This window comes from Scyliorhinus canicula, chromosome 1, assembly GCF_902713615.1.
Source record: "Scyliorhinus canicula chromosome 1, sScyCan1.1, whole genome shotgun sequence".
NCBI lineage: Eukaryota > Metazoa > Chordata > Chondrichthyes > Carcharhiniformes > Scyliorhinidae > Scyliorhinus > Scyliorhinus canicula.
Genome location: NC_052146.1, coordinates 10,970,326 through 10,992,389, shown reverse-complemented (window position 1 = coordinate 10,992,389; position 22,064 = coordinate 10,970,326). Strand labels below are relative to the sequence as shown.

General features: G+C 46.1%; 2 protein-coding genes across 4 annotated transcripts in view; one reads left to right on the top strand and one right to left on the bottom strand.

Annotated features, from left to right (window-relative positions):
* Window positions 1–3,537, bottom strand: part of arvcfb (ARVCF delta catenin family member b) — a 474,185-nt gene extending 470,648 nt beyond the window's left edge. The window contains 1 exon segment of the mRNA XM_038818458.1: window positions 2,854–3,537. The gene's annotated coding sequence lies outside the window, so the exon portion shown is untranslated.
* A 410-nt stretch (window positions 3,538–3,947) lies between these two features.
* tango2 (transport and golgi organization 2 homolog (Drosophila)) overlaps window positions 3,948–22,064 on the top strand; it is a 273,616-nt gene continuing 255,499 nt past the window's right edge. For 2 of the 3 annotated variants that reach the window (XM_038809089.1, XM_038808651.1), the window contains exon 1: window positions 3,948–4,053. The gene's annotated coding sequence lies outside the window, so the exon portion shown is untranslated. The remainder of the gene's footprint in view (window positions 4,054–22,064) is intronic. The other variant, XM_038808828.1, reaches the window with a different exon arrangement.

Sequence of the window (22,064 nt, the reverse complement as noted above, 5' to 3'; positions counted from 1 at the left end):
TGTTAGCACTGCAGCCTCATGACGCTGAGGATCCGGGTCCGATCCCAGCCCCAGAACACTGTCCGCGTGGAGTTCACACATTCTCCCCCGTGTCTGCGTGGGCCTCACCCCACACCCAATAGATGTGCAGGGTCACGCTAAATTGTCCCTTAATTGGGAAATAATAATTGGGCACTCTAGATTAAAAATATATATTTTATTTAAAAAAAGATCAAGTGTTGAAACTTCAACCAGAATGCTAGTGAGGATGATGGATAAATAAGAGCTATCCAAGACTGACTCCAAATTCACGCTCAACTGGAGACATTCCCAAAACGAGAGATTCACTTCTGCCTAAAAATATGCTTGCACAGGATTAGACCAAACATTCTCTCCCCCCCACCCCCCCATATTAATTTCCAATGTTAGCCTTTGTAACACAGCAGAAAGTATGTTACACACTATAAAAGGGAGAAAATGCTAGTCTAGCTGAACTACCCATGCCACCCAACCAGCAAACCAAAGAACAAGCACATTTCAAATGCGGAAATGCTGGGAGGTACCATTTAGGGAAGTAGCAAATCTAAAGTAGAAAAAGTAAAGCTATTTACAGCAAATATTTTAAAATTTTTATGACAAGACAAAATTCTACCACTGCAATTTGATGACAAACAACACAATTTTAAATCACTGAATCACATTTCTGTCCCAATAGGGTTTAAACCTTTAGTTAGGAGCCATAAACAAGTTAAGCTAATCAGTTCAATTAAAAACTGCAACACTTGGGGAAAAGCTTACAGACCCGTTCAGTTCAAAAAGACTAGACACAAAATGCAGCAATTTGCCATTGCAAATCAAAAAGGTTACTCAACCTTTTGAACACTACATAGTAAACACCAACATACTGTGCAAACAGCTTTTATTTTAATGTGGTTTAACAAAGCCCAATTTATAGTGCTGCATTAGTATATTTATTTCAATAATGGTGGAAGCCAAAAATTCAAAAGCATCTCAGTACTGTTTCCACATCCTCAGTACAAAGATCCTACCCCAAGACCAATGACCATTTGTCGAATCTGACCTGAAGCCTCAAGAATGAGCCCCCACACACCCAAAAAAAACCTCGACTCCACACAAATTGCGAGGGCGCGGAATTGTTGGGAGGTTGAAATCCCAGTTTATTAATCATAAATCTTGGTCAATACCTCAGTGCGGTGCTGGGGAACGACAAAAAGTTGGCATCGTCTGCAAAGGGCCCTGTCGATTTATTCAGGTTAATGTTTTTTTAATCCAGTGGGATCAGAGTGCAGTTTCCCAGTCTGCTGCATTACATTTGTTCCTCAAACAACAAAACGGATTAACTGATCTCATCACATTGCTGCCTGTGGGACTCTGGTGTGCATAAATTCGTTGGCGCATTCACCGCGACTACAATTCATAAAGTACTTCATTGGCTGTAAATTGGTTGGGGACGGCGTCCTAAGATTCTGAAAGGCCCTTTATTACTCAAAAGCTTGCTTTACCAATTAAGTGAACAGACCTGGGAACAAACTACTGGGCTCTTTCAATGATAAATTGAATTCGATCATTTGCGTTAGTGTAGCGCCTTTAAAGCCGCACAACGTCTCAAGGCGCTTCACGAGAACGTTATCAAATAAATTTAAACAATGAACTACTACATACGGGGGAGGCACCGAAACGTTAGTCAAGGAAGTTTTTAAAAATCCAGAAATGGTGGCTCGGTTGACTTTCCCCATTTGAGAGGCCATTTAACACCCATTTCCTACACTGCTTCTCACAATCTCCTATACATAACCGTTCCACAACAAGATTGACATTTCACCGGTTCGCATCTGCAACGCGTCCACCTGCCACGATCAGAAAACATAATCTCACTTCATTAGGTAGAAGTGGAGTCAGCTTCTCAATGGAAGTTGTAGACGATGTAGCTCGCGTTTATATAAAAACAGTACGGTTGACAGTATCCCCCGAATGGTATTAAATATGAATCAATGCCACTGGTTGCCGCAGAAAGACATGTTGAAAACCCAAATTTTACACAGGAAAAAATGCGCAAAACTGCAATGATGTCAATTTGAAAGTCGTCTTATTTCTCCGTTAAAACGAGGAGCATGGAGACCAAACGTTGGTAAGTATTTGCGTTGCACGTAAAATTCGTCTACAACCCAAGCCCCCCAAAAAAAGACCTTCAAGACCCTTGGGAGAGAAAATAAGCCTGCAACAATGTCTGTCTAACAGAAAACAAAAGTCACCCCGTGTGTCCCAACTGAACTATTTGTTAGGTCTTCCACACTAACGAAAATCCTCAATGTTTCTTACACAGGCATGGTATCGAATTAGAAGTCACAGTTTGCTACCGCAGAACAAATCAGCATTTTTTGTTCTTGTTCCAGAATTGGTTTGAATCACTGGGGAAAATCCAAACCCAAACATTGCGCAGCATTATTGCAGATTTCCAAAACCCAAATCAAGCCGAATATATTTGAAAACAGGCTTCCAAAATGAGAGATAAACACACACAGCCGGCTAGCTGCAAGGGGGTGATCCAATTGACAACTGTCAAGTTTAACACCCTCTGGGGACTCAAAAGTCAGGTTGTGGGTGGACACATAGTAGTATCACTTCACTGCGAGCCATTTCTCTCTTCCCGGTTCCTCTCCTTGCAAAATTGTTACACACACAAGACAGACAGAGAGCAACCCGTTAACAGGTAGGTGGGAATCATTCCAACGGAAAGAGATAAAACAAAACAGCTTTCATCACAAATGCAAAACAAACAGAGAAAACGAACGCCCCAGGCACCTAAGGTTCCCTTCTCACGGGCGAGTGTTGACCACATTGCCCACCACCTACCTCAGCTCTGTGAAAGAGGGCTTCCTTCCTTCCTTCCTCCTCGGACACAGTCCCAGACAGATTAATTACGGCACCTTTTGTTTAAGTTGCGCCGGATCTCTCTCCTCGCCAAAACACACACAAAAAAAGAAAAACCCACCAGCACCGCTTCTTTCACCAGAGCCAGCAGCAGAAGGGATAACAAACCGCCTTCACCTTTCTGATTTTCGGCCTCACTTAACGGCGTTGGTGAAGTATATTTAAAATAAACGGTCCACTCCGGTTTTCCCCGTGTTTTCCTCGAATGGCGGTTGGTGTTGGGGGGGAGATAGCGGGACCCGCAGCCCCTCCTTTCTTTCCCACTCCTCGGCCAAAAAGGATTTATCCGAGAGGGAATTTTTTTCCCCTCTCTATCTCTCTCACCGGCCGCCTCGCTGCTGCAGAGTTTGCCCTCAGGCCACTTCTCCCCGGATTGTGGTACCTGAAGGAGAGAGTGGGGGAGGGGGAAAGAGAGCCGGGGAGAGGGTTTCTCGGTCTGAAGTAAATTCAGTGAACGGAAAGAAGGTGAGAGAGGAAAGGGGGGAAAATCCCGCCTGGAGGAATTTTAGAGGAGCTAGCGGCTCCCGAATCACAGCCAGCGGAACCGCTGCTTCTCTACCTCCTGTGGCGGGGAGCGGCCGATCCCACACCGTCTCTCACACCAAATCGACGACAACGCCGCCGCCTCTAACCCCGCCCGCCGGACGGCGTTCCACCAATCAAAGACGCGCATGCGGTGATTGACATTCCTTTCACCCAATCGCCTGAAGGCGCGGAATGATTGGCACCTAGCGGAACCAATCGTTCGTCCGTCCTGCCGACCTCCCCCGGCGGATGATTGACAGGTCAACGGGGCAATCGGCGGCCGTGTCGGACCGGAGCGAGCGGCCTTTTCCAGCCAATCGCCTCCTCCAGTGGGCGGCATCTTCAGCCTAGTCCCGCCTCCTAATCGCCTCGGCCAATCGCCACGTGGTGCCGGAGCTGACCGACGTAGAAGGCGGCGAATGGCAGAAGGGGGAATGACTGTCGTCCAATTAACGATGAGAGCAGGGTGGGCGGGCAAGCGCTGCGCGCCAATCGGATGGATCGTTGTTGGAGGGGCCGCAGTGCGAAGGACGTTGTAGCTGGGAATTGGGGGACGATTAGTTGGCGAGCCAGGTGTCCGAGGTCGCCAAGGAAACGGTGGGTCAATCTTTATCGGGTCTTATTGGCCGTTGGTGGTCAGTTATCAGCAAGCAGCCTGTCATCACAATCTGTGGTCCGGGCTCTGCTGCCTGGCCGGTCGGGCCCGGGGGTCATTGGGCCCAGTTACCCTCCCCAACACACACACCCCGGGCCCCCATTTTGACAGCCGGAGATTCCCTTCCCGCCTGGTGTTAAAATGTGCGAAAGCAGGTGTGAGCAACTGCCTTAAACACCGCTCCTTGTGCTGCTTTTCACTGCTCACACCCCACTTCTGTGCAAAGGTGACAGCTGGGCAGAGAAGTGTTCGGTGCGCCGCTCTTGTCAATCAAACCTGACCCCGTCCATCGTCGAGAGGAGCAGCTTGCCCATCTTTTCCGTGTTGGTGTTGAAACGCCAGGCATGAAAAATCTACTCATTTGCTCCACGCCCCCCCAAAAAACAAATCCTTTCCTTCTCGTCCTTGCCTGAATGTTTGTTTCTTGGTGTTTACTCTGCTATGGAGGGTAGAATGTCCCAGCATTCATAGCAGTCCTGAAAGTTTTCTATCAATTTTAATTTAACCACAGAACAAATTTAACGAGGTATTCCAGTAATTCCTGGCACCGCTTGCACCTGCCCTAATGTTTAACATTTCCCCCCTTGTTTGAACCTATTGTAAAATAACAAAAAGCTGGTAGGCCTACTGATACTAATAACAGGCTGTTTAAAGAAATGCCATTTCAGTTTTTGGATAGGCTGTCTTTTGACAGGTGTCAGATGTTGGAAAAAATTTTGTTGCAGTAAGGTACTTTTAACTTGCAATGTGATTTTTTTTTTAACATGCTCTTGAAGTTTTTTTTTCATAAGCTTCTAATAACATTGCGCTGTTAACCATACATACAATTGGTAATTGGATGAAATTATTTCTAATTTCATGAGTAAAAAGTTATATCAAGGGCATGTAATCGTCTGGCTCCCCAGGATCAGATTTACATGGGTGCCCAGGTATGGGTTTACCCCACAAAGCATTAACTTTCCCTGGACAATTGTACTACATTGGGAACCATCTGACAAAGATATTTAAATCACTAACTTTGAACAGTTTTGCCAGTGACATGCTCATAGTTACTCAGAAAGAGTTAGAAGAAATAAAAGGACTTCTAACTTAAGTGCAACTATTTTAAACACCCAGATCTAGCGTCGCACAGGTCACCCCCAACTCCCGTACCAGCCTCCCCGAACAGGCGCCGGAATGTGGCGACTAGGGACTTTTCACAGTAACTTCATTTGAAGCCTACTTGTGACAATAAGCGATTTTCAGTTTCATTTTTTTCACTCCCCAGGGGGAGACCTGTTTGCTTGTCTGCACAGCAATTATTTTAGTTAAGTGAAAAAAAATGCTTTAAAGACAAAGGCTGGTGATTTACTGAAATTCACATGACTGAGATGTACTTTAAGTTTGGAACTTTTTGAATTCAGTTGTGTTACAGAATGTCATAATAAGCATCTTCCTATGTATGGACTTCTTTAACAAGTGTGAACATGCGTGTGTGATGTCATCGGTAGCGTCGGCTTGCAAGGGTTTTCAGTATCGCCACAAGGAGCTTGTGTGCAGTTCAGTATAATTGCGGCTGGTGTCTGAACTCAAGCCGTCCTATTTCAATATTGTCATAAGTAATGAAGATTGAATTTTCGCAACTCTTTTGACTATCATTTGTGGACAAGTTACCACGTCTTTTTGGCATCGAGAATTAAACAGGATAATAAAAATTCGAGGTGCAGGTGGCAACACAACGTTTTGTACAGTGAGTAGCTACTTTAGAACATGGGCAGCATTCAAGAGCTCCATCCCATGGGGGTTTCATGAGTTTACCAACGAAAATTAAATCGGCGACATGCCATGACTATGTTCATGACTATCACTGGAGGGGCACGAGGACTGGACTGATTATATAGAAAGGTTAGGTCACTTTCCTTGGCAAATAGAATTGCAGATAAAGCTAAATAGCATTCTATTCTCCTGTGTATGTGGGGCAAAAACTTACAAGCTAATGAGAAATTTAGCAACACCAGCACGGGGGCAGCACGGTAGCATGGTGGTTAGCATAAATGCTTCACAGCTCCAGGGTCCCAGGTTCGATTCCCGGCTGGGTCACTGTCTGTGTGGAGTCTGCACGTCCTCCCCGTGTGTGCGTGGGTTTCCTCCCGGGTGCTCCGGTTTCCTCCCACAGTCTAAAGATGTGCGGGTTAGGTGGATTGGCCATGCTAAATTGCCCGTAGTGTTTTAAAAAGTAAGGTTAAGGGGAGGGTTGTTGGGTTACGGGTATAGGGTGGATACGTGGGTTTGAGTAGGGTGATCATGGCTCGGCACAACATCGAGGGCCGAAGGGCCTGTTCTGTGCTGTACTGTTCTATGTTCTATGTTCTACCACGGGAACCAGGGACATTTTGTTTGCAGATTTAGTTCCACTCATTCAGAATCACCACCATCCTAAGCCCTCAGTGACTGCCCAACTTTTAAAATTCCATAATCATTTTCATAAGGCAGGACAGTCGGTAGCTACCTTTGTTGCTGAATTGCGTCAACTTTCTAGACGTTTGGTGCAGTGTGAGAGGATATGCTCCAGAATAGATTAGCCTGTGGCATGAATGAAGACAGCATACAGTGTCACTTGTTGGGAGTCTCTCCACTGACTTTCAAGAAGGCTCTAGAAGTTTCTACGGGCATGGAAATCATAAAATCTCTACAGTGCAGAAAGAGGCCATTGGCCCATCAGGTTTGCACCGGCCCTCGAAAGAGCACCTTAGCTAAGTTAACACCCTCGCAATCCCACTTATCCTTTTGGACACTCAGGGGAAATTTGTCATAGCCTATCCACTTAACCTGCACATCTTTCGACTAGGAGAAACCCATGCAGACATGGGGAGAATGTGCAAATTCCACACATAGTCACTCTGGGTCCCTGATACTGTGAGACAGCAGTGCTAACCACTGTGCCACCTTGCTGCCTTGGCTGCCAACAGTGCAAAAGATATTCAAATGGTGGGACACAGGCGGGTGAAGTGCATCAAGAAAGAAAAAAGTCAGTTAATCACAAGGCAATAGTTGGGGAATGTTTCATGTGTGGAGGCACACGCTATGCAAACTATTTCAAGTTCACGGAAGCTATCTGTCACAATTGCAAGAAAAAGGGACATTTGGCTAAAAAGGTGCAGCAGTGCTCAGTAATTCAAAGGTTAGGCAGAGAAATTCAAATTACAAGAAGCCTCAGTCAGCTACACATCACACTTTTTTTGTCATCTGCAAACTTGGCAATAGTACACTCGCTTCTCTCATCCACCTCATTAATATATATTGTAAATAATTGTGGCGCAGCACTGATCTCAGTGGCATTCCACTACTTGCAGGTTGCGTTCTAGAAATTTCCCTCTTACCCCAACTCTCTGTCCTCTATTAGCTTGAATAGAAGATTGGCTAACTAATATACTACCCCCAACACCATGGGCTCATATCTTATTAAGTAGCCTTTTGTGAGGAACCTGATGGAGTGCTTTTTGGAAATCCAAATATATTACATCACCGGGTTCACTATCTATTCTGCTCGATACCACTCGATACCAATTCAAAGAAGTTTGTCGAGCATTATTTTCCCTTTGTGAAGCTATGTTGACTCTGCTTGATTATATTATGTATTCTAGATGCTCTGCTATTATATTCTTTACAGTGGACTCTTAACATTTTCGCAATGATAGATGTTAAGATAGCTGGCCGATAGGTACCTGTTTTTGCTTCACTTCCTTTATAAATAAGTTTTCCAATCCTCTGGAATGTTTCCAGAATTTATGGATTCTTGGAAAATTACTATCAGTGCATCCATCATCTCTGCAATTACTTCTTTTAATATCCTAGTATGCACCACATTTGATCCAGGAGACTTCTCGGCCTTTAGCCCCAATAGTTTCCTGGTATTTTTTTGAGTGATATTTAATTGTATTTATTACCACCCCCCATTTTCCCCTTGATTATTTAACATTTTTGAAATGTTATTAGTGTCTTTTACTGTGAAGATATCGCAAAGTATTTATTTAATTCCTCAGCCATTTCCTAGTTTCCCATTATTATTTCCCCAGTCTCATTCTCTAAGAAATCTATATTCTATATTCACCTTGGCTTCTCTTCTTTTCTATATTACTGGCTAGTTTACCCTCATAATTTATCATCCCTCTCTTTTTCATTTGGTCACCTTTCGATCCAAGATCATTATCGTATTTATTCCATCTTACACCAACAAAGTGACCTCACCACCCTTTTCTACTTGTAAGTTTCCTCCGGGTGCTCCAGTTTCCTCCCACAAGTCCCAAAAGACATGCTTGTTCGGCGAATTGGATATTCTGAATTCTCCCTCAGTGTACCTGAACAGGCACCGGAGTGTGGCGACTAGCGGATTTTCACAGTAACTTCATTACAATGTTAATGTAAACCTACTTGTGACAATAAAGATTATTATTATGTCTGTCCTTACAAAAAGTCACATATCCCTGAATATTTGGTTCTCAGCGTAAGTCTCCTTGTAACAATGTCTCTGTAATGGTTTGTGCCATGAATTCATTTATTTTGTGCTGAATTATACATGCATTTCAGTAAAGAGCCATCAATTTTGCCTTTTTATATATTTTTTCCCCTTTTGACCCTATTTGCTCCATTTTTTTAAATGTTTGTACACTCTGTCCCTTCCTGTCACACTCTGGGTATCATTACCAAAAAACCTGCTTTGCAATGCTGCCATATCCTTTTTCTTTGCAAGCATACATCTCCCATCTTCAGGACACCCCCCCACCATTTAGTTTAAAGACCTCTCTACTTCCTTATCATGCAGTTTCTAAGAACACGGTAAGAACATGGTTCAGATGTAGGACTTCCCAGTACTGATTCCAGTGTCCCACGAACTGAAACCCATCTGAAAAGAAAGTGTTGCTGCTGGAGCCTCTTCCCATGCTCCTCTCCTCGTGGTTTATCTCTCCCTGGTGGTCCCTTCCACGGATGGGTCTCTCATCTAAGCCCCTGTATTTCCTCATTCTCAATATCCTCCATCCTCTGACACAGGATTCCATCTCCTTTGTGGGGCCATACTGGATCCCCTGACCGCAGACCCCCTGGTGATCTCTGCAATGGCCCTGAATTATCCAGAACACTAGACTGAGCATGCGCAGCCTGTCCTGCTCCACATATGAGCTGGAACTCCCAGACCATGGCAGGCCTCATAATCCTCAGCATTTGCCCAGAAAACATCCCAGAGATTGGTAAGTTAGCATTTCTTCACCAGGACAGTATAGTGGAAGCTTTATTCAGGTCATGGAAAAAATAAGGGCATGGCCTGCTTCATTATATGAGGAATTATAAAGTAGTCAAATACTGTGCAACCACCAGTGAACAGCCACAGCTTTGACGTTTAAAGAACAATACAGCACAGGAACAGGCCCTTCAGCCCTCCAAGCCTGCGCTGATCACATGTCCTATCTAGACCAAACTGCCTGTATACCCCATCTGTTCATGTGCCTATCCAGCTAAGTCTTAAAGGTCGCGAACGTATCTGCCTCAACCACCTCACTTGAAAATGAAATGAAATGAAAATCGCTTATTGTCACGAGTAGGCTTCAATGAAGTTACTGTGAAAAGCCCCTAGTCGCCACATTCCGGCGCCTGTCCGGGGAGGCTGGTACGGGAATCGAACCGTGCTGCTGGCCTGCTTGGTCTGCTTTAAAAGCCAGCGATGTAGCCCAGTGAGCTAAACCAGCCCCCACTTGGTAGTGTATTCCAGGCCACCATCACCCTCTGTGTAAAAAAACTTGCCCTGCACATCTCCACTGAACCTATCCCCCCCCCTCACCTTGAACTTGTGGCCCCTTGTAATTGCCATTTCCACCCTGGGGAAAAAGCCTCCAACTGTTCACCCTATCTATACCCCTAATAATTTTATAAACTTCTGTCAGGTCGCCCCTCAGCGTCTGTCTCTCTAGGGAGACCAATCCCAGTTTATTTAATCTCTCCTCATAGCTAATACCCTCCTTCCCAGGCAACATCCTGGTAAACATTTTCTGTACTCTCTCCAAAGGCTCCACGTCCTTCTGGCAATGCGGTGACCAGAATTGGACACAGTATTCCAAATGTGGCCTAACCAACGTTCTATATAACTGTAACATTATTTCCGAGCTTTTATACTCGATACCCCGTCCTATGAAGGCAAGCATGCCATATGTTTTCTTTACCACCATACTGGGCCTATCCAGATGGAGGCTATCAGTTGATGTGTGCCAAATTCAAGCAACATGGGTTCTGTTTGTTGAAGGGTTAATGGATCACCTCCCACTGCATAAGTTTCGACCACCTGTCTTTTTAAGGGAAACAAGTTAGCAGTTTCAAATTCCTTGGGGTGCACATCACCAAAAATCTGTCCTGGTATGGCAACTGTTCGGCCCAGGACCGCAAGGAACTTCAGAGAGTCATGAATACCGCCCAGTCCATCACACAAACCTGCCTCCCATCCATGGACTCCATCTACACCTCCCGCTGCCGGGGGAAAGCGGGCAGCATAATCAAGGATCCCTCCCACCCGGCTTACTCACTTTTCCAACTCCTTCCATCGGGCAGGAGATACAGAAGTTTGAGAACACACACGAACAGACTCAAAAACAGCTTCTTCCCCACTGCCACCAGACTCCTAAATGACCCTCTTATTGACTGACCTCATTAACACTACCCTGTATGCTTCATCCGATGCCAATGCTTATGTAGTTACATTGTATATCTTGTGTTGCCCTATTATGTATTTTCTTGAATTTTGTTTAATTCCCTTTTCTTGCATGTACTGAATGATCTGTTGAGCTGCTTGCAGAAAAATACTTTTCACTGTACCTCAGTACACGTGACAATAAACAAATCCAATCCAATCCAAGTGAGCAAATTTTGGGGGAAGACAGGTTAATTCCGTTCCGGTATCAAAAAGAAAATCTATTTGTCGGCCTGCCACTCTCAATGATAAATACAGTTAATTTTTTTTGTTCTCAAGTGAAGCATGTAACGCTACGTGAATTGTCTCACTGAGAGTGGGGTCCGTTAGTTTTTTGTTGCGTTGAGCAGTGCCCTGTTGTGTCGTGGGGTTAGTCTGGTGACACTGTCAACAAAAGCGTCATCGTCATCGAGTATGTCTCAATGTGGTGTAAGTGGGCGGGGCTTATGTTGGTCTATGTATGGTTCCTGGTGATACGTGCCTTGGGGCAGATCTCTGTAGTATGAGTCACGGGGCGGGTCTCGGTTGTATGAGTCCAGATTGTAATCATGTCCTTTGTCCCTCTGTATACTGAAACGGCATGATTTTGCCCAATGGCCGACTTTACCGCACAAATGACATTTTCCCGTTTTCCTGTAATCCTTTATCGGAGCAAGAATAGGGGTCAGGGTTGGTGTTACTGGAGGAAGAGGAGTAGTAGTAATAGTAATTTCTGCTGGTGCTGCTGCGCTACTTACACTGGCTGCTGCTTTGGGCTGAGGGTGAGGATGGAGAGCTCAGACCTTAACTTCCAAGCTACGGTCCAGTTGAATGCATCGTTCTATGAAGGTCTTGAAGGTAGTACCCTCTAGCTCCCATTCAGAAAAAAACATGTTTAATGTGTTAGGCACTTCAGGTCTCAAACCAGCAACAAAAGCGGCTTTGAATGGTTCTAGGTTACTTGTATCCCAAATCCTTTCTGCTTCCTGGAGTTCCATTACGGAATCCTCATTCCAAACTATTCGAAACATTTCCTCATAATCTGTGAGATCCTCCAAATTACCCCAGTCAGTTACAGGTGTGTTGAATCTTAATAGCCTCTCTTTAATTGCCCACCAACCCGTTTCCAGATCTTTTAAATCATCGCATAGGGCTGCCCGAAATTCTTTTGAGTATTTGAATATCGCAGGTATTAACCATCACAGACAAAGCCTGTACACCATCTAATGGATGGAGACCATAAATAATCTGTAAGCGCTCTAGCTGATACCAGGTGACTTTTAGGGTGCAGGAGTTCTTTGGACCATTGATCAGCTTTATCGGGGTCTGCCAGATCATGGACCCAATGTCGGGCGTATTGAAATTTAGTGATCGTTAGATCATTTTTGGTTGTTTCGGCCTCTTCAACCTTAACCCGTTTGGTGCGTAACGGGGTGAGTCGTAATGTTCCTGTCCTGCCACTAAGTTTGTCTTTTACGTCACTATCATCGTCCGACCTAACTAGTTTCCTTTGTTTAGCACCTCGTGTAGTGATAACAATCTCGGAGCCTGCTGAAGCTGCCTCGGGAGGCTTTTGAATGGGGGGTAGCTGGGTGTTTTTTCCGACCACATTCGCATTGTAGGAGGCTGTGGTGACGAGCTGAGGTTGAGGGTTCGCAGGGACAAGGGCCCTTGAACCCGGAACGGATATGGGGTTTTGTTGGTCGGACCGCACCTGTGGAGTCTGTATCAGAGGATTCATCTTTGTCATGTTAGCAGCGGCTTGCGGCAATGCCGGATTCGGGGTCAGAATTAATCCTGCTTCCGCCAGTGGCGGAATTGTCTGGGCTTGAGAATTGAGATAGAGCTGAGGGTCTGAAAATGGATTTGCCGGCTTTGCCAAATTTTCTCTCAGCAATCTATAATTAGTCATTATGTAGTCCATTTTAGTCTCCAGAGTATAATTTTCTTTCAATTTCTGGGTATTTTCATATTGTAGCTCACCAATTTGGGATAGTAATTGTTGAACTCAAAGTCTGAGTCGGTTAATGAAGTTTTAGGTTTTTTTGTGTTCACTCAGTAGGGTTTCTAATTGTTCAAGCTCAGGTTGTAATTTCTGCAATCGTTCACAGACTGCCTGGACTTGATCTTTGGCAGTTTTAAGTTTGCGATCGTGGTTTGTGTTGGCGATTGTCTTCTGTTGCCTGTGGATATGTCCCAATACCACAAGAAACCATATAACACGCTGAAGGACCATTCAGGTAGATTTTCCCTAAACTCTTTTTATATTTTCAAGGGACCATCGGCCCTTGGGAATGTTGTATTTTAATTCAATTTCCGTATTTTCGTCGTACTAATTAAACTGCTGATTAATAGGAGATTTAAGATATTTGATTTGATTTATTATTGTCACATGTATTAGTATACAGTAAAAAGTATTGTTTCTTGCATACTGTACAAACAGTGCATACCGTACATAGGGAAGGAAGGAGAGACTGCAGAATATAATGTTACAGTTATAGCTAGGTGTAGAGAAAAGATCAACTTCATACGAGGTAGGTCCAGTCAAAAGTCTGATGGCAGTAGGGAAGAAGCTATTCTTGAGTCGGATGGTACGTGACCTCAAACTTTGGTATCTTTTTCCTGACGGAAGAAGGTGGAAGAGAGTATGTCCGGGGTTCGTGGGGTCCTTAATTATGCTGGCTGCCTTTCTGAGGCAGTGGGAATTATAGATAGAGTCAATGGATGGGAGGTTGGTTTGCGTGATGGACTGGGCTACATTCACAACCTTTTGTAGTTTCCTGCGGTCTTGGGTAGAGCAGGCTCCATACCAAGCTGTGATATAACCAGAAAGAGTGCTTTCTATGATGCATCTGTAGAAGTCGGTGAGGGTCATAGCTGACATGCCAAATTTCCTTAGTCTTCTGAGAAAGTAGAGTCATTGGTGGGCTTTCTTAACTATAGCGTCGGCATGGGGTGACCAGGACAGGCTGTTGGTGATCTGTACACCTAAAAACTTGAAGCTCTCGACCCTTTCTACTTTGTTCCCATTGATGTAGACAGGGGCATGTACTCCACTACGCTTCCTGAAGTCGATGACAATCTCCTTCATTTTGTTGACATTGAGGGAGAGATTATTGTCATTGCACCAGTTCACCAGATTCTCTATCTCATTCCTGTACTCTGTCTCGTCATTGTTTGAAATCCGACCCACTACGGTGGTGTCATCAGCAGCTTTGAAAAGCGAGTTGGAGGTTAATTTGGCCACACTGCCATAGGTGTATAAGGAGTATAGTAGGGGGCTGAGGACCGAACCTTGTGGGGCACCGGTGTTGAGAATGATCGTGGAGGAGGTGTTGTTGCCGATCTTTACTGATTGTGGCCTGTGGGTAAGAAAGTTCAGGATCCAGTCGCAGAGGGAGGAGCCAAGGCCAAGGCCATGGAGTTTGGAGATGGGTTTCGTCGGAATGATGGTGTTGAAGGCTGAGCTGTAGTCGATAAATAGGGGTCTGACATAGGTGTCGTTGTTATCTAGGTGTTCCAGGGTAGAGTGAAGGGCCATGGAGATGGCGTCTGCTGTGGACCTGTTGCAGCGGTTGGCGAACTGTAGTGAATCAAGGCAATCTGGGAGGCTGGAGTTGATTTGTGCCATGACTAACCTTTCGAAGCACTTCATGATGATGGATGTGAGAGCCACTGGACGATAGTCATTCAGGCACACTGCTTGACTTTTTTTTGGTACAGGGATGATGGTCGTCTTCTTGAAGCAGATAGGGACCTCAGATTGTTAGTAAAGAGAGGTTGAAGATGTCTGTGAATACCCCCGCCAGCCGATCCGCGCAAGACCTGAGTGCTCGTCCGGGTGCCCCATTAAAGCCCAGTGGCTTTCCGTGGGTTGACCTTCGAGAAGGCTGCTCTGATGTCTGCTGTTGTGATCTCAGATACAAGTTCATCCGTGGCTTCTGGGGTTGAGGGCTAGCTGTCGCTGACCTCTTGCTCAAAGCAGGCATAGAATGCGTTGAGCTCATCAGGGAGCCGATGATTTTACATGCCTTCATCTTGCAGCCCTTATGTCTTGCAGACCTTGCCATAGACGTTGAGGATCCGTGTGGCTAGCCTGGGACTCGAACTTGGTCTGGTACTGTCTTTTGGCATCTTTGATGGATTTCTTTAGATCATATCTGAATGAAATCAAATGAATGAAATATCTGGCTTCCTTGCAGAGGTCAGGGTCACCTGACTTGAACGCCTCAAACCTAGACTTCAGCAAGCAGTAGATATCCCTGTTCATCCAGGGTTTCCGGTTGGGAAACACGCGGATTGGCTTCTTTGGCTCACAGTCTTCTACACACTAATGAAGTCAGTTACTGTAGTGGCATACTCGTTCAGGCTGGTCCCATAGTTTTTAAATACTGGCCAGTCCACTGACTCTAAGCAGTCCGTAGGAGATCATCCGATTCCTCAGACCAACAATGCACGACTTTCTTTGACGGATTCTCCCTTCAGTTTTTGCTTATAAGCCGGGAGCAGGAGCACAGCCTTGTGGTCAGATTTGCCAAAGTGTGGGCGGGCAATAGAGCGGTAGGCATGTTTGATATTTGTGTAGCAGTGGTCCAGGATGTTTGGGCCTCTGGTGGAACAGATGATGTGTTGGTGGTAACTTGGTAGTACGCTCTTCAGCTTGGCCTGATTGAAGACCCCAGCTACAATGAACAAGGCCTTGGAATGTTTTGTTTCAAGGCTATTTGTGGTGGTGAATATTTCATCCAGTGCGATTTTCACGTTCGCATGAGGTGGGATACAAACTGCCGTCAGGATAACGGAGCTGAAGGTGTTAGGGGCGGCATTTTAGCGTCAGGTATTCTAGGTCCGGCTAACAGAAACTCGTCAGTATTGCTACATCTAGGCACCAGGAGGTGCTGATTAGGAGGCAGCCCCCACCTCCCCTTGCCTTGCCTGAGGCCGCTGTACGGTCCATTCGGTGGATTGAGAAGCCCTCTGGTTGTAGGGCACAGTCCGGTGAAGCAGGAGTGAGTCGTGTCTCCATGAAACAGAGCACACAGTTCTCTTTGAAAAGTGGGTCTGGCTTTACGTTTGTCTAGCTTGTTTTCTAGAGGTTTGACATTAGCTAGGAGTAAGCTAGGCAGAGGGGCTTTGGGGCCGCGTTGTTTCACTCTCACCTGCAGGCCTGCACGTTTTCCATGCTTCCTGGAGTGACTGCTTCTTTTCGAGCCTGTGAGACGGTGAGAGCATGCAGCATTAAGGGAATAGTTGTGTCCAATGAGGTTATTCACTCTGGCCGGTGTGTGGATGGATGATTTGTTGCCTTGCTTGCGGTTCCTGCGTCGGTAGGTGGGTCTGCGCGGTCGACCGTTCCAACTCGCTGTCGGGCTGCGGTTTGTCTTCACAGGTTGGTGGATGTCCAGACCACGCTCCGGCGTGGATGGGGTGAAGGCTGATAAGTGTATGACGTCTCTTGGGTCACGGTTGCGGATGAGGCGATGGCCGGGTCCGTGTGTTGGGGTGCGCAGGGTCCTTTCCAGATCGTGGTCTTCCTTTAGAGGACGGAGGATCTCTAGTCATGCAAGTAAATTTAAAAGAGCAGAATTAGTGATCTCCGAACATATCATCAGTAGATCATAGATCATAGAATTTACAGTGCAGAAGGAGGCCATTTGGCCCATCGAGTCTGCACCTGCTCCTGGAAAGAGCACGCTACCCAAGATTAACACCTCCACCCTAACCCCATAACCCAGTAACCCCACCCAACACTAAGGGCAATTTTGAACACTAAGGGCAATTTATCATGTCCAATCCACCTAACTTGCACATCTTTGGACTGTGGGAGGAAACCGGAGCACCCGGAGGAAACCCATCTGTCTTCACACCTGGTGGATCTGCTGCACGCTTGGAAGCAGTGGGGACATCTGTAGGAGTAGTACTCCAATTGCACTGTGGACTATCGTCCCCATAACTCTTGCGAAAAGGTTCCTGACCCGGACCGCAAACCGTGGACTCTGTGAGTCGTAGGTCATAATTCGTATACCTGTAGTGCCGTACCATATAACAAATTACACCGATTTAAGATGTCTTAAAATAGCTTTGCACCCGCACCCAATTGCACAGACTTTTATTTTAAGGTCCTTTTGTTGGTTGGGGAAGTTTCGCGAGCCGTTGCGGCTTAAGACTTTTAATGAGGTAAAGTTGAGTTCTTACCTCAGCCTCACCGATCTTCGGATCAAAGTCAAAGTTTGGTCTTCCAATCAGCAATTCTGTCTTCGGGCCTCTTATTTAACAATCTGGTATCTTGTACTCTCGTCTACAGCACGGTCTTCGGTCCGCTTTTCTTCCTCCTTCTGTCCGAATATGCCAACTTCTCCCCCTTTTGCCAACTACGCCAATTGATGGTTCTCTGTGTCTATTCGGAACCCTGGATATGCGTTATCCCTTCTCAGTTCCCAAATAGCAGAGATTCCAGACTGCGATATTGGTAAAGTTATTTGAAACTTTATTTTTATCAGCTTGTAGTGTCTACTGGTGAAGTCAACGTTCCATACAGAATTTAGGAAATTCCAACTAGCCCGGCAGCAAGCTCGTCAGATCGATTGTCTTTCTCAAATATTGATAGTTGAATTGAATTTCAAATACAATTATAGTTCATGGTAATTTCTTCAAATCAAGATGCACAGTACAAAACAAAAGAAAAATGGCGATTTGCAAAGCAAGCAAGAGATTAGGTTTCAGAGATTATGTAAGAATGATTCTGGAATAGGAAAGTGTTTTCTCATCCAGACAACTGAACTTTTAAGGAGATTACTATCTTTAAAGTTTCGCCCTCTTGACAGCTGTGGTTGGCTTTAACTAATTTATCATTCACTCAATTTGGCCAAACTGTCTGTCTGTCAATTTAAAAGATAAAAGTCTTTGTGTGATTTTGTATGTTTCCATAACCTGGCTTGCCAATTACGCCTCTAACATTAATTAGGTTAACACAGTTTTCGAAAAGTCATTATGACCCTGACTTTACCAAGGAAACGGATCTTGTCCACGCCTGGGAAGGCATGTGAGTCTCATTTCATTGGCCTTGAATTGTCGAGCTGTTCCAAGCAACTTGCAAAATGTGAGAATGGAGTGTCTTATCTGATCAATTTCCAAGTACTCAGCTTTTCTCACTCTCATGGTTAATATATTTTGATTTAGCCTCTTAAAAATTTAAGGATTTTTCCAACCAGGATTTCTTCATTTATCTTTTATTCTTTTATCTATCTTATCTATAGCTAACCACAAAATCTGATTTCTATCAGAAGCCCATTCGTTTCCCCCCGTAATCTTTGATAGATGCCGTCTGGCCATGGGGATTTGTCTACCTTAATGCTTCTTAACACACCTAACACTTCCTCCCTTGTAATAATGACCTGTTCTAAAGTGTTTACACATCGCTCTGAAACACCACTAATCAATGTGTCCCTCTCCTTTGTGAATACCATTGCAAAGTACTCATTAAGGGCCTCACCTATTTCCTCTGGTTCAACACACAATTTCCCTCCTTTGTCCTTGAGTGGATCAACTCTTTCTCTAGCTACCCTCTTGTTCCTCATATACGTATAAAATGCCTTGGGATTCTTCTTAATCCTGCCTGCCAAGGACATTTCGTGATCCCTTTTTGCCCTCCCTGCTTGAGTTCTTTTCTACTTTCCTTGTATTCCTCAAGTGCTTCATCTGTTTTTAGTTGCCTGTACCTCATATATGCATCTTTTTTCTTTTTAACAAGAATCTCAATTTCCTGGCCATCCATGGTTCCCGAATCCTACCTTTCCTGTCCTTCCTTTTTACCGGCACATGCCTGTCCTGCACTCCCATCAACTGCTCCTTAAAAGGCTGGCACATGCAAATGTGGATTTACCCTCAAACAGCCTCTCCCAAACAACAGGGCAGCACGGTGGCATAGTGGTTAGCACAGGTGCTTCACAGTTCCAGGGTCCCAGGTTCGATTCCCGGCTTGGGCCACTGTCTGTGCGGAGTCTGTACATGTCTGCGTGGGTTTCCTGCTGGGGGGTCCCGGCGTGTTGGAGTGGTGTGAACCACTCCGGCGTTGGGCCGCCCCAAAGGTGCGGAATTCTCCGCACCTTTAGGGGCCAAGCCCTCACATTAAGGGGCTAGTCCCGTGCCAGAGTGGTTCCCACTCCGCCGGCTGGCGTGAACGGCCTTTGGCGCCACGCCAGCCGGGGCCGAAAAGAGTGCCCCCACGGCACAGGCCTGCCCGACAATCGGAGTAACCCGATCGTGGGCCAAGCCACCGTGGGGACACCACCCGGGGTCAGATCGCCCCCCCCCCCCCCCCCCCCCCCCGCCCAGGACCCCGGAGCCACCCGCGCTGCCAATCCCACCGGTCAGGTCGGTGGTTTAATCCACGCCGGCGGGAGAGGCCTGTCAGCGGCGGGACGTCAGCCCATCGCGGGCCGGAGAATTGCTGCAGGGGGCCCGCCAACCGGCGCGGCGCGATTCTCACCCCCGCCGAATCTCTGGGGGCGGAGAATTCGGGACGCGGCGGGGGCGGGATTGACAGGGGGTCGGAGAATCCTGCCCATGTTCTCTAACCAGTATTGCAACTCCCCCACCTTTTTTACCTTCCTCCTTTTCTCGCCTAAAACACCTATATCCTGGAATATTCAGCTGCCAGTCCTGTCCCTTTTTTAAACAAGTCTTCGTACAGCAACCACATCCAAGTTCTGCACGTGAACCATGGCTGTACGTTCATCTGTCTTACCTGTTATACTCCGTGAATTAAAGCAGATAGACGCCAGACCTCCAGGCCCACTGAGTTCGACCTCCCCCAGCCTACTCTTCCTCTTGGCCAGCCTGACCCTGGTACCATGCTCATCCCCAGTCTCTACACTTGCTTGGTTACTGTCCTGATTCTCACCCCTCTGCCAAATTAGTTTGAACCCACCCGAAACATACTAGTAAACCTCCCAGCCAGGATATTGGTCCCCGCACCTTCCCAGGAAGACATCGCAGTGATCGACAAAACTGAAGCCCTCCCTCCTGCACCAGTTCTTTATCACATGTTCAACTGCACTATATCCCCATTGTTAGCCTCGCTAGCACGTGGCACGGGGAGTAATCCTGAGATTACTACCCTAGAGGTCCTGCTTTTTAATCTTCTACTTAGCTCCCTAAATTGCCATTGCAGGACCTCGCTACTCTTTCTACCTGTGTCATTCGTGCCAATGTGGACAATGACCTCTGTCTGATCTCCCTCCCGTTTTAGGATGCTTTGTATCCGCTCAGAGACATCCAGGACCCTGGCACCAGGGAGGCAAGCTACCATCCTGGAGTCCTTTTTGCAGCCACAGAAGCGCCGATCTGTGCCCCTGACGATTGAATCCCCTACCACTATTGCTTTTCTATGCTTTGTAGCCCCCCCCTCCCCCTTTGCTGTGGCCACTGCTGCTGCTGTCCCCTGATGGGCCTTCGCCCTCATCAGTATCCAAAACGGCATATTTGGGACAGCCATAGGGGGCCCCTGCACTCTAAGTGCACTCGCTGCATTTCCTCAATTTCTGTATCTTAGATTTCAATAATGATCATGAAAACTTAAGAAACAAATATGAGTGGCAAACTTTGGGAAGAGGGTTGTTCTAATGAGAAGACCTGAATAGATAAGCAGAGGCTGGTGGGGCGGGAGCAGAGCCTGCTGTGGCTGAGGCTGCCGGAGCGGGGTGGCCTAAAGTCTGTGTGGAGGGGATGACCAAGGCTGCGGACTAGGAGGAAAGGCTGTGGGGGGAATGGCCCCGGCCAACTGAGCAGCCGATGCACCATTGCTTGTTTTTCGGGTACAGCGCCTATGGAGACTGAACTCCTGCCTGCACATGAGGGGCTGGACACTGATGATGAAGGGTCAGGAGCTTGCCATCCAATAAGCACATCTACTGGCCTCTGTGCCTCAAATTCTAAAGAGAGGGGAGAGTCTGTATGGGGAGGATAGAGGGCTGAGAAAATGGGGGGCTATGAAGGTGAGGGGCTGAGGTGGGAGAACAATTTTAATGCTGTTAACAAATTCAGTTAACCGATAGCCAGGAAAACATGAGATCACCTGATGTAATGATTTTCCTGCAAATTAATGAGGAGCCTGCATAAGGCAAAGGCTGCATAAGTTCAGGAGCTACTGTATGGGGGGTTGGGGGGGGAGGGAATGTAATGGATGCTATTGCAATGAACACTATTAATGGAACAATTTAATCCTGAACAGTTATTTCATGAGAAAGATTTTCATTTATGTGCCATCATACCTCCGAACATTTTATATACTGTGGTGGAGTAACTGTGAGAGGCCAACGTCTAACTATTTGGATATACTAAGATCCCAGTTCATGAAAATGAAAAAGGAGCCCCCGAAATAAAAAACTAGCCTTTGAGAAAGCTAAAGAAAAGGTCAAGAAAAAATTTAGGACCCCTGATAGTTTGTATTCTTATTCACATTGTCTTAATATTTTTATTGCCATACTTATTAAAGGAGAAGTTAGAAGTGGCATATTAGTATATCAAGGTATCCACAAGCATCTCTTAGTGTAGTGTAATGGAATTGGCCACAGAAGAATTGGAAAAAAATCATCCTGGAATCTGGGTAAAAATCATTACTGGCTGAGGTTTCAGAGTGGGCCTCTCAGCCCTCTCTCTGTTAATAAAGAGCACTGGGCAATGAAAAATCTCATGAGGTGAAACTACTTATGTTGGTTTATATTTTATTTTAGAAAACATTTTATTGAGGCATTTATAATTTTAACATTTTAACATTCTAAACAACAGAACAGTCCGACATATGCAAAAACCCCACAATAACTTCCCCCCGCCCTAACTCCTAAATAAGTCGATGAATGGCTGCCACCTTCGAGCGATCCCCTGAAGACAAACTTAATCTTCTCTAGCCTGACAAACCCTGCCATGTCACTGACCCACACCCCCAGCTTTGGAGACTCCCGAGTCCCTCCATCCCAGCAAAATTTGTCTCCGGGTCACCAGGGAGGCAAAGGCCAAAACGTTGGCCTTTCTCCCCCTTGGGCTAACGGATCTTCCGACACCCCAAATATTGCCACCTTTGCACTCGGAGTCACCCTAACTTCCAGGACCTCTGACATGACATCTGAGAATCCCTGCCAAAATCCCCTCTGCTTCAGACACGCCCAAAACATATGTACATGATTCACCGGACTTCCCCCACCCACATCTGTCCTCCACCTCCTCAAAAAACCTACTCTTCCGGGCCACAGTCATATGAGCCCT